We start from the raw sequence: 12,376 nt of genomic DNA, 5'->3' as shown, positions 1-12,376 counted from the left end.
AACCTTTTCAACCTCCCCTCATTCCATGTGCTCTGTCACTCTCCATACTCTATCCACACTGGCTCCTTTGTTCCTCAAATATGCCAATTGTTTCATGACCTAAGGAATCTAGGAATAGAAGCTAAGATAAAGTTAGAATAACTCTACCTATCCTCTGGCAGAGATGAGGGATAACTGTTATAAACACTTTGTGAAAGTTCTGGAATCTATGTGGCATACCAGTGTGATGTATTTGTGCATGTGATATCCCTTCCTTCATTTTTCTACATTGAGACACAATAGATTATTAATACAAATGAGACCTTGTTTGAAGAGAGAACAAGGAAGTGATGGACTAGTTCCACATTGAGTCTTTGGGGTAGGGGCAGCCCACAGGGGTATAGAATATATGAAAGGGGAATCCTTAGAGCAAGGAAGGAAGGAAAGAGAAAGGAATAGGAAGGTAGGAGTTGGGATAAGGGGAATCTAGTCTGAATAGAGTTTGGATTTAAGCACAGATAATTCCCAAAAGTCTGAACTGTCTTGAGAGGATAGTTTCTGGAATAGAGATCTGGTAAGACGCAGTCAACAGGTGGAAGAAGGAAGTTGACTCAGTAGTCAGACCTGTGTCTATGGTAACAAACAATCCAATGGACTTGGCTGTTCCTTGAGAACAGAGTAGTAAGGTGATTAGAGGAAGTCCAGCCAGGCCAGAATAGCATGGTTTCCATGGTAACACATAAGCAGCTGAAATCTAGGCTGGTCTTAGGATCTCTGGATAGCTGTTATCAGCGTGTCTAAGAGCAGAATGCATGTGAATCCTGGCCACTGGGATGGGGTGTCAACACATCCCAGCTGAGAGGGTAGGACCAAGATCCAAATCCAGGGAGACTAATAAATAGCAGGGCAGGTGAAGAGTGGGAGAGCCCTCAGAACAGGACATGGCCTTGGGCTGAGAGTAGCAAGATTCTTTCAAATGTGCACATTAAAAAGGAAAATAGTGACATGCACAGAGGAGCAGTATCAGCGACATCCCAGCATGAGGACTCTGGTGCTGGACCACTTGCATAAGAGCTAGTGCTTCTTAAGCCCAGGTCTGAGCCTTAAAACAGCTCTTTCAGGGACATTCACAAGTTAACTAATAATTCAAAGTCAGACCTATGAAAATACAGCGGGTTCAGGACTGCAGGGCAGTATAACTAAAACCTTCTAATGACCCTGTGCCCCAGGATCCAGACTGCCTCAGTTCTGTAAGATAGCAAGATATAAACATTGTCACAAGAAAAAGAAACTGCCCCACCTGATGGCCATCACCCCTTGTGCATGAGGTTGGCCAACTGTGAGTGCAGACAGTTGATGAGTGTGAGCATTTACATGAGTTTTGGTCTGTTGACGTCATCAGATCTTTAAAACAGTAATCTTTCCAGGACGCCTGGGTGTCTCAGTGGTTGAGCATCTGCCTTTAGCTTGGGGCATGCATCCTGGGATGGAGTCCCACATTGGGATCTCTGCAGGGAGCCTGCTTCTCCCTCTGCCTGTGTCTCTGCCTCTCTCTCTGTGTGTGTCTCATGAATAAATGAATAAAATCTTAAAGAAAAAACAATAAGCTGTCTGTTGATGATTGGCATCACCTGTACCTTCCCTTGCTCAGAAGTTCTGATGCAGAATCGATGGGACCACAGGCCACATCCGATGGATTAGTTATCTGTAGATGTTCAACAAATATCTCTAAATATCCTCCAAATAAAAGCTTCACACAGTGAATGCTTATTAGCTCACAGGTTCTGTGGTCAGGAATACCAGTGAGACCTGCCTGGGCATCTCTGTCCTGAGTTCTTTCCTCAGGTTATAATTGAACTGCTGCTCAGGATTGTAGTCATTTCAAGACTTGAATGGAGTGAAAAGGTTCACTCCAAATCACAACTGTGGTTGTTGGCAGGCCTGAGTGTCCCCCTGGATGCCATCCAGCACCTGGCCACACGAGAGGCCCCATAAATGGCAGCTGGCTTCCCTCAGGGTGAGTGATCCGAGAGAGAACAAGAGTGTTCAAAAATAATTCATAAGATGAACATCACAGGCTTTTTATGACTGGATCTGGGACTGATCCAGCATCATGTCTTTTATATTCTATTCCTTAGGATCTAGTCACTGAGTCCCAACAGAACTCAAGGGAAGGGGATCACACAGGACATGAATACTGAGAGGCAGGGATTGTTGGAGGCCATTTAGAGGCTGCCCACTCTCTTCATCATTCAACTCAGTTATGGGCCTGAAGCTCTCGGTGGCAGTTGGCCCCCCATACTGGGCAGCGAGGTGAATGATGAGCACACTTTATGTTGCAAAGAGATGGGTGATGATTCACTGCTACCTCTGATATTAAGTCCTATAAAATGTACCACTATCGAGTCATTACAGTTCAAATGTTATTCTAAATCTAGAAACACATTGATATCATGGGCATAATCAAATTTGAGCCAGAAACTTGTACAATCTAAATAATTATACCAAAATAGATCTTCAAAGGTTTTGGAATGTAACAGAAATTATTTTTAAAAATTGCCATGACTATATGTTTATAAACAGAAGCTGTAAAATACTTTTCAGAATATAAACAGCTTAGAGTAAGATATTTTGAATACATACATAGCACACATACCTTATCCTGATATTAAATATTAGTAAATAAAATACTAATTATATTTTTTTCCTAGAGAAATCAACCTTCTAAATTAGTTTGAGCTTAACAGGTACTATATCAATGTCACTACTTAGGGCCCAGATAAAACCAACCACTAAGATAAATACTCTCTCCTGTGAATTTTGTTTCAATATCTGCAGTAAGATTACACGGAGATGAGACATGCTGGGTGCTCATAGTAAGTTCATAAAATTCGGAGCAAATAAAGAGACGTAGGAAAGGCAGAAACACTTAGGAACAGGTCCGAAACAGTCATCACAAATTCTGTCCCTTCCTAAGTTGGTGGTAGACACCCAAGCCTGGGAAGATGAACAGGGAAGGTGTGTGGGCAGGACTATGCGTCTGGGTGTTGGTCACGCTGTCAGGGAGGACAGCCGGTGAGAATGACACAAAGAGGAGCCTCGGCTTCCCACAGCTTCAGGAATAAATCTGTTTCAGAATTATTTTCTGGCCCCTTCTCTGGCTTTCACATTTATTTTTTTAATTTTTTAGTTTGAATATAGTTGACACAATGTCATGTTAGTTTCAGTACACAACACAGTGATCCGACATCTCTGCATTATGCTGTGCTCACTACAGATGTAGCTACCACCTGTCACCACACAACGTTATTGCAGTCGCACCTTTTAGTCCGTGACTTATCCGTGCCATAACTGGGGCCTGTACCTCACCCCCCTTTACCCAGCTTGCTCATCGCCCACTCCCTTCCTTCTGGCAATCACCAGTGGGTTCTCTGTATTTATGGATCTGATTTGGCTTTTTGTTTGTTTTTTCATTTGTTTTGTTTTTAACATTATACTTGAGTGAACTCATATGGTTTCTCTGACTGACTTATTTCACTTAGTATCATACCCTTCAGGTCCGTCCACTTTTTTGCAAATGGTAGGATTTCATTCTTTCTGATGGCTGAGTAATACTCCATTGTATATATACACCATATCTTCCGTATCCATTCATCTATTGATGGACACTTAGGCTGATTCCATAGCTTGGCTATCGTAAATAACACTACAATAAACAAAGGGTGCATGTATCTTTTTGAATGAGCATTTTGGTTTTATTAGGGTAAATACCCAGTAGTGGCATTATTGGATCATTTGATATTTCTACCTTTAGTTTTTTGAGGAAACTTCAAAGCATTTTTCACAGTGGCTGCACCAATTTCCATTCCCACCACAGTACAGGGGTATTCCTTTTTCTCCACATTCTCACCAATACTTGTCATTTCTAGTCTTTTATTTTAACCATTCTGACTGGTGTGAGGTGGTATCTCAGTGTGGTTTTGATTTGCATTTCCTGGTGATGAGTGATGTGTCTGTTTGCCATCTGGGTGTCTTCTTTGGAAAAATTTCTATTGAGGTCTTCTGTCCATTTTTTAATCATATTGTTTGGGTTTGGGGTTTTTTTTTTTTTTTTTGGTGTTGAGTTGTTTAAGTTCTTTATATTGTCAATATTAAGACCTTTTATTGGATATATCATTTGCAAATATTTTCTCCCGTTCAGTAGATTGCCTTTTCCTTTTGTCAATGGTTTCCTTCACTGTGCAAAAGCTTTTTATTTTGGTGTAGTCCTAATAGTTTATTTTTGCTTTCGTTTCCCTTGCCTTAGGAGACACGTCTATAAAAATGCTAAAGTCTAATGTCAAAGAAGTTACTACCTGTGCTCTCTTCTAGGATTTTTATGCTTTCGGGTCTCACATTTAGGTCTTTAATCCATTTTGAGTTTATTTTTGTGTATGGTGTAAGAAAGTGGTCCAGTTTCATTATTTTGCATGTAACTTTCCAGTTTTCCTAACACCATTTGTTAAAAGGACTGTCTTTCCCCCATTGTATATTCTTGCCTCCTTTGTTATAGATAAATTCACCATATTAAGTGTGGATTTATTTCTGAGTTCTCTATTCTGTTACACTGATCTGTGTGTCTCTTTTTTGTCAGTACCAAACTGCTTTGATTTCTATAGCTTTTTTAGTATATCTTGAAATCTCAGGATTGTGAAACTTCCAGCTTTGTTCTTCTTTCTTAAAATTTCCTTGGCTATTTGGGGTCTTTTGTGGTTTCATACAAATTTTAGTATTATTTGTTCTAGTCTTGTGGAAAATGATATTGGTGTTTTAATAGAGATAGCATTGAATCTGTAGCTTGCTTTGGGTAGTGTGGACATTTTAATAATATTAATTCTTCCAATCCATGAGCCTGGTATATCTTTCCATTTGTTTGAATCATCTTCAATTTCTTTCACCAGTGTTTTACAGTTTTTAGAGTACAGGTCTTCCATCTCCTTGGTTAAGTTTCTTCCTAGGTATTTTATTCTTTTTGATGCAATTGTAAATGGAATTTTTTCTTTAATATTTTTCAGCTACTTTGCTATAAGTGTATAGGAACACTACCAATTTCTGGGTATTAATTTTGAGTACTACAATTTTACTGAATTCATTTATTACTTCTAATAGTTTTTCAGTGGAGTCTTCAGAGTTTTCTATGTGTAATATGTTTTCTGAAAATAGTGATAATTTAACATCTTTCTTTCCAGTATGGATGCTTCTTCTTTCTTTTTCTTGTCTGATTTTAGTGGCTAAGACTTCTAGTACTATGTAGTATAAAAATGTTGGGAATGGATATCTTTGTGTTGTTCCTGATCTTAGAAGGAAAACTCAGTTTTTCACCACTGAGTATGATGTTACCTGTAGGTTTTTCATATATAGTCTTTATTATGTTGAGGTATATTCCCTATAAACTCACTTGGTTGAGAGTTTTTGTCATAAACAATTGTTGAATTTTGCCAAATGCATCAGCATCTACTGAAATGATCATACAAATTTTATCCTTTGTGTTACTGATATGGTGATTGATTTGTGAATATTGAACCATCCTTACAACTCTGGAATAAGCCCGACTGATTGTGATAAATGATCCTTTTAATGTATTGCTGAATGCCATTTACTAAGATTTTGTTGAGGATTTTTGCATCTATGTTTATTAGGGATATTAGCCTATATTTTCCTGTGTGGTGTCTATTTGATTTCAGTATAAAGATAATGATGACCTTGTAGAATGTATTTGAAAGTTTTCCTTCCATTTCTTGTTTGGAATAGTTTGAGGAGAATATGTATCAGTTTTTTAAATATCTGATAGAAATGACCTGTGAAGCCATCTCTTCCTGGACTTTTGTTTAGAGTTTTTTGATGACTGAGTAAGTTCTGTTAATTTGTCTGTTCAGATTTTCTATTTCTTCCTGATTCAGTTTTGGAAGACCATATGTTTCTAGAAATGTATCTGTTTCATCTGGATGCCCAGTTGGTTGGCATATAACTTTTTTATAGTATTCTCTTATAATCCTTTGTATTTCGTGGTGTTGGTTGTTGCTTCTCTTTCATTCCTGTTTTTATTTATTTGGGTCCTTTCTCTTTTTCTTGATGAGTCTGGCTTATCAATTTTGTTTGTCTTTTCAAAGAGCCAGCTTTTGGCTTCATTAATTATTTTCTATTTTTTAAAAGTCTCTAAGTCATTCATTTCTGCTCTGATTTTTATTATTTTCTTCCTCACACTTATCTTGGGCTTTCCTCATTCTTTTTCTAGCTCCTTTAGGTATAAACATAAATTGTTTATTTGAGTGTTTTCTTGTTTCTTGAGGTAGGCCTGTATTGCTATATATTTCCTTCTTAGAACTGCTTTTGCTGTGTCCCAGACATTTTGGACTGTTATGTTTTCATTTTCATTTTGTCTCCATGTATTTTTCTATTTCTTCACTAACCCATTGGTTGTTTAGTATCATGTTGTTTACCTTCTGTGTGTATTTTTTCTAGTTTTTTTCTTGTGATTTACTCCTAATTTTAAACTTTTATGGTCAGAAAAGATGCGTCATATGATTTCAATCTTCTTGAATTTATTGATACTTGTTTTGTGGCCTAACGTGATCTACTCTGGAGAATATTCCATGTGCACTTGAAAAGAATGTATATTTTATTGTTTTTGGATGAAATGTTCTCTCTATATATATATATGTTATGTCCATCTGGTCTAATGTGTTGTTCAAAGACACTGTTTCCTTACTTATTTTCTGCTCTTTGACTTTAACATTTAATATTGTAATGCTTCAGAGCTGTTATGAGCCTTCTTTCCTTCTTTCCTTCTTTACTTACATCCTTTCCAGAATCAATCTTATTAAATTTCATTATTTTAAGTATCATGATATTCTAATGATTTCCAAATTAAATCCCCACATAGGAGAACTCTATTAAATTTAGATTGTGTGTCTAATAGCCTACTCAACATCCCTATTTCTATATCCAATAGGCATCTCAAATTTATGTGATCAACATAAAACTCTTTCTTTAAAAATTCAGCTCTGAGGTATAATTGATATATATTTATATATATTTAGAAAATATTTATATCAATATATTATATATAATTGATATATAAAAATCATATTATTTTTAAATATACATTATAATGTATATGTATAATTTAATATATATTGCTATATATTATATACAGATATTAAATATATATATACTAAAAGGATTCCACTAATCTAGTACATTAACAGATCCATCACCTGACTTTTCTTTTTTTGTGAGAAAATTTAAGTTCTACTATTTTAGCAAGTTTCAAATATATAGTTGATAGTGTTATCACCTATAGTCATCATGTTTTACATTCGATCTTCAAACATTTTTCAACTATGGCTAGATATTGTGTATCCTTTAACCAATCTCTCCCCTATTTTTCCCACTCTCATGAAACTCTTAGTTACTCATTCCCTGAAATCTGTTTCTCCTGGAGGCTTCCCATCTCAGTATATTAATTGACATTATTCATCCAGTCAAGCCAAATAGCTAGGAGCTTTTCTTGACTCTCATATCCAGTCTGTAATTGATGTTAGTTTTATCTCCAGTGCCACCTTTAGCCCTCAGCAAATGAGGCAACCCCTTTCCCTAAGTTTTTGTCTCAGGAAACCCCACTAAAATATTTGCCTGGGAAATTTTCTAAATCTCCCCAAATTGCCTGGGACAACCTGAGCAAGTAGTACCATGCTGACAAGGGCACCCCAAGCCCAAATTGAGATGTATACAGTCCCCAATCCCCGTTTCTCTCCTTTGGGGTGCTCTCCACTCTTTAATCACCCAACACATGTAGGTTCCATCTATTGACCCCATAAGCTCTGAAACTTGCACCTAAGGAGCTATCTCAGAGCCCTTATGCCACTTCATACCTGTCAGAGCCCTTATTCCAGTGGGCCACCTCTGATTCCAGGCTGCCAGGTGGATCTTTCCCACTAACCTTGAGATTAGATGAGCAGAATCAAGTTGACACACTGATCTAGAGCTACTCCTACTCATGTTGGACACAGGACAAGATCAGGCTTATGCATGGACTCTTATCATCTGTGTTCTGACCAAGATACCAACTCTAGTGTATATCACTTGGAAAAGGCAAAGGTAACAGCAGGCAGGCATCCTTTACCCCACATGTCTTCAGAGCTGGAACCAGTGTGATCACCCACCCACCCTGCAGGCTCTGTGGCACATGCCAAACACACAGTCCTCCAGAGGTGGCTGCTCTTATTACTTCATAGGTCTCCGGACTTGTTGTCCTCTTTTGCCTCAAAACATCATGACTAATGAAAGAAGTCAAAAGAATACATAAAATGTGATTCCTTTTAGATGAAGGTCAAGAACAAGCAAATTGATATGTTAGGATTTTTTATTAGGAAGGTGCATAGAATGAAACGCCGGGGCACCTGCACCCCGATGTTTCTAGCAGCCATGTCCACAATAGCCAAACTGTGGAAGGAGCCTCGGTGCCCATCGAAAGATGAATGGATAAAGAAGATGTGGTTTATGTATACAATGGAATATTACTCAGCCATTAGAAACAACAAATACCCACCATTTGCTTCAACGTGGATGGAACTGGAGGGTATTATGCTGAGTGAAGTAAGTCAATCGGAGAAGGACAAACAGTGTATGTTCTCACTTATTTGGGGAATATGAATAATAGTGAAGGGGAATATAAGGGAAGGGAGAATAAATGTGTGGGAGATATCAGAAAGGGACACAGAACATAAAGACTTCTAACTCTGGGAAATGAACTAGGGGTGGTGGAAGGGGAGGAGGGCGGGGGGTGGGGGTGAATGGGTGACGGGCACGGAGGGGGACACTTGACGGGATGAGCACTGGGTGTTATTCTGTATGTTGGTAAATTGAACACCAATAAAAATTAATTTATAAAAAAAAAATAAAAAAAAAATAAAATAAAACTAAAATAAAATCTTAAAAAAAAAAAAAAAAGGAAGGTGCATAGAGAGTGATGAAAATGTTCTATATAATTTTTCAAATTGAGGTGGTGGTTATGTGAATGTACACGTAAGAACAATTCACTGAGCTATGTCATTAAGATTTATACATTTTTTAAATTCTTTTGTTGGAGTTCAATTTGCCAACATACAGCATATCACCCAGTGCTCATCCCGTCAAGTGTCCCCCTCAGTGCCCCCCTCAGTGCCCATCACCAGTCACCCCATTCCCCCCCCACCTTCCTTTCCACCACCCCTTGTTCATTTCCTAGAGTTAGGAGTCTCTCATGTTCTGTTTCCCTCACTGATATTTCCCACTGACTTTCTCTCCTTTCCCCTTACACTATTTTTTATATTCCCCAAATGAATGAGATCATATAATGTTTGTCCTTCTCCGATTGACTTATTTCACTCAGCATAATACCTTCCAGTTCCATCCACTTCGAAGCAAATGGTGGGTATTTGTCGTTTCTAATGGCTGAGTAATATTCCATTGTATACATAAGATACATCTATGAAGGCAACGGAAACAAAAGCAAAAAAAAAAGATTTATACTTTTTTGCATGTATAATTCATTAACAATTAGACTAAATAAAATAGAAAAATATGTATTGAGTGAAAGAATAATAAAATTATTTAATACACACAAAAAAAAGTTTAACAAAGGCTGCAATACATTTTTCCTTTAGAATCACACTTATCCCAGTTGATTTCAAACATTTAAAATAGTAATGTATATTTTAAAACAGTCATTATATATGCTAACAAAACGACATCAATTTCTATTCAGAATTTTGAGCCAAAAGTTTAAACTCTTTTTACCTGAAGAAAGAAAGCCATAATTTCTACTTTACAAATAACAGAAAGTGCTCTAATATCTGCCTATTACAAGCAAACTATATCATACTGTGAACAGCAGTTACAAACCTATAATAACAACAAGATGACCTTCCCTTCTGGTTCCATGAGATAAACAGCTTAACATCCTAAATAAGTTACAAAAATGCTTATCTTGGATAGCAGCAAAAATGGAAAATATTTATAAACCGTATTTTGTGTGTTTCATATTCTTCTATTTATAGTTTTCAAATTCTGTCATTCTTTTGCTCACTGTATATTTCATATTTAGCCCCTACTTTTCAATTCTCAAGGTTGGAACATGATTTAAGACTTGGCACGCTTCTCATTGAGAGTGAAGATGGCATAATAAACATTAACAACACTTATCCCAAGTTATCATTTGATTCTACTTTCACTGATGGCATCCACAGATTGAGGAGGCTTTTGACTACCCAACTAAGCATGTATTATGACCCATGACATTAAACCCCTTCTTCATTTTATTCCTTATCTTCTTTCAAGCTTTCAAAGTATTGTTGCCTCAACTTTTTTCTCTATCATTTTTTATAATTCCCTCAACCATTCTCTACAACTCAAGGTAATGACTTCCCATTGCATTTTCTGCTCAGACTTCTCATGGATTCATCTAGCATTCTGTCCTTCATGTATACATACTGCCCTGATAGGTAGTACATATAAGATCACCTGATGTTTGGGATATTGCCATTTGCTTCTACAAGACTACTGACTTCTTTAACTGTTTCACTCACATCATTCACTCTCTAGCTTCTGATTGGATTTTGCAGGTGACTCCTATTCGACAGATTTGGTAAGTGAGAGGGAAGAGAGAGAGACAGGAGTATTTATTTTGAGGGGATTGCAGTATCTGCATTTCACTAAAGCCACCATTACCCCCACAACTATAAATTTTACTGAGTTCCGCTAAAACCCATCTCCTCCTACCCTTTCAAGCCAAATGAGGGTATATATTTCCTCCCATGTCTAGTTCTGTGATTCTTCACCACTCCATGTGGGTTCCTGGAACCTGCCCATCTCTTTGTAAAATTCCCTTTGCTTTCCTCTTTGGGTGTGGTGTCTCCCAAGACCCTGATTGGTATACCCATTTAATGTAAAAAAAAAAAACAAACACAATGCCTTGAATACTGGGACAATTTCAGAGAACATGATTATCCTGCCACCTTTAAAATAATTTGTCTCTGTTGCATTTCTACAGGATGTGTGTCTAAAGTTCTGTAGCAGCCTTGCAGCCATCTGGAACTCAGCCTATGCCTAGCATTTTATTACACTGGGATTTACGTGGCCTGCTGCGTGGGGTTCCAGATTCATCAGAGATTCAATCACAGAACCATGGAATCCAGACCAGAAGGGGTTTTCACTATCACCTAATACTGATAATTTTCACTATCACCTAATACTGATAATACTGATTTTCAGCTGTATTCACTGGAACCAGGTAGGGCCTTAAGCTGTGGAACTGACAGAAGGGAGCAGGGAAGACTCTGACAATCCCTTGCAACCCCCTCTGGACCAGCAGCTCCACTTTTATCTGTTGTGTTGTTTGAATTTTTATAAATAGCTGAGTTTTAACTATGTTATTTAAGGTCAACTTCCAGAAATAAGAATTACTGAAATAGTAAACAATAGCTGGCATTTATCAAATGCTTACTACACATTGCTTTAAATTTGTTATGTCATTTAATTTGACACTTCAGTTCCCCCAAAAGTAGTAAAAGCTCACCCAGACTCTGGGATTTTACCACATTTGAGTATATAATTCTATGCTGTAATGTTTGGCCCTTTCAGTTGACAGCTGCCAAGAGAATGGGAAAATGAGAAGACCATAGGCCAAGGTATCTTTAAAGCTTATTCACTGGAAATGTTTTATTTCTCTGATTAAATCTATACCCTGAAAGGATATACCTGGATTAATTTTCCTCAAGATGAACTGACTTGTGATGAAGGATTACTTCAATAACCTTCACTGAAGACCCTTGGTCTTATTCAAATTTTCCCTCCTGCAGCCATTCTGTCTTCTGTCTCTGAGATGGTCAACAGACACAGAACCAGTCCCCACCTCTGACATCTCAGAAACATCACCCATGTAAGGTCATCTGCAGTTTTGAGGGGAGGATGGGATACACTGCAGCATCCTGAATCAGGTAAAACTTAATATTAAATGTCCTGGATCAAAAAGTCACTGCACATTCTCTACATGAGAAATTATGTGGAAGAAATAGAATCATCAGCTGGGTCTTGAAGAACAATAAGATTTTACAGTTAGAAATGGGGCAAAGGATGGGATGCCTGGGTGGCTCAGCTGTTAAGCATCTGCCTTCAGCTCAGGGTGTGATCCTGGAGTTCTGGGGTCGAGTCCCACATCAGGCTCCCTGCATGGAGCCTGCTCCTCCCTCTGCCTATGTATCTGCCTCTCTCTCTGTGTCTCTCATGAATAAATAAATAAAATATATTTTTTTAAAAAAAGAAAGAAATGGGGCAAAGACACATTCAGGAAGGAAACATCAGAATAGGGGATGGAACA

Source organism: Nyctereutes procyonoides, unplaced genomic scaffold, assembly GCF_905146905.1.
Source record: "Nyctereutes procyonoides isolate TBG_1078 unplaced genomic scaffold, NYPRO_anot_genome, whole genome shotgun sequence".
NCBI classification, from domain to species: Eukaryota; Metazoa; Chordata; class Mammalia; order Carnivora; family Canidae; genus Nyctereutes; species Nyctereutes procyonoides.
The sequence above is the reverse complement of the archived record's forward strand: the minus strand, read 5'-3'. Positions refer to the sequence as shown.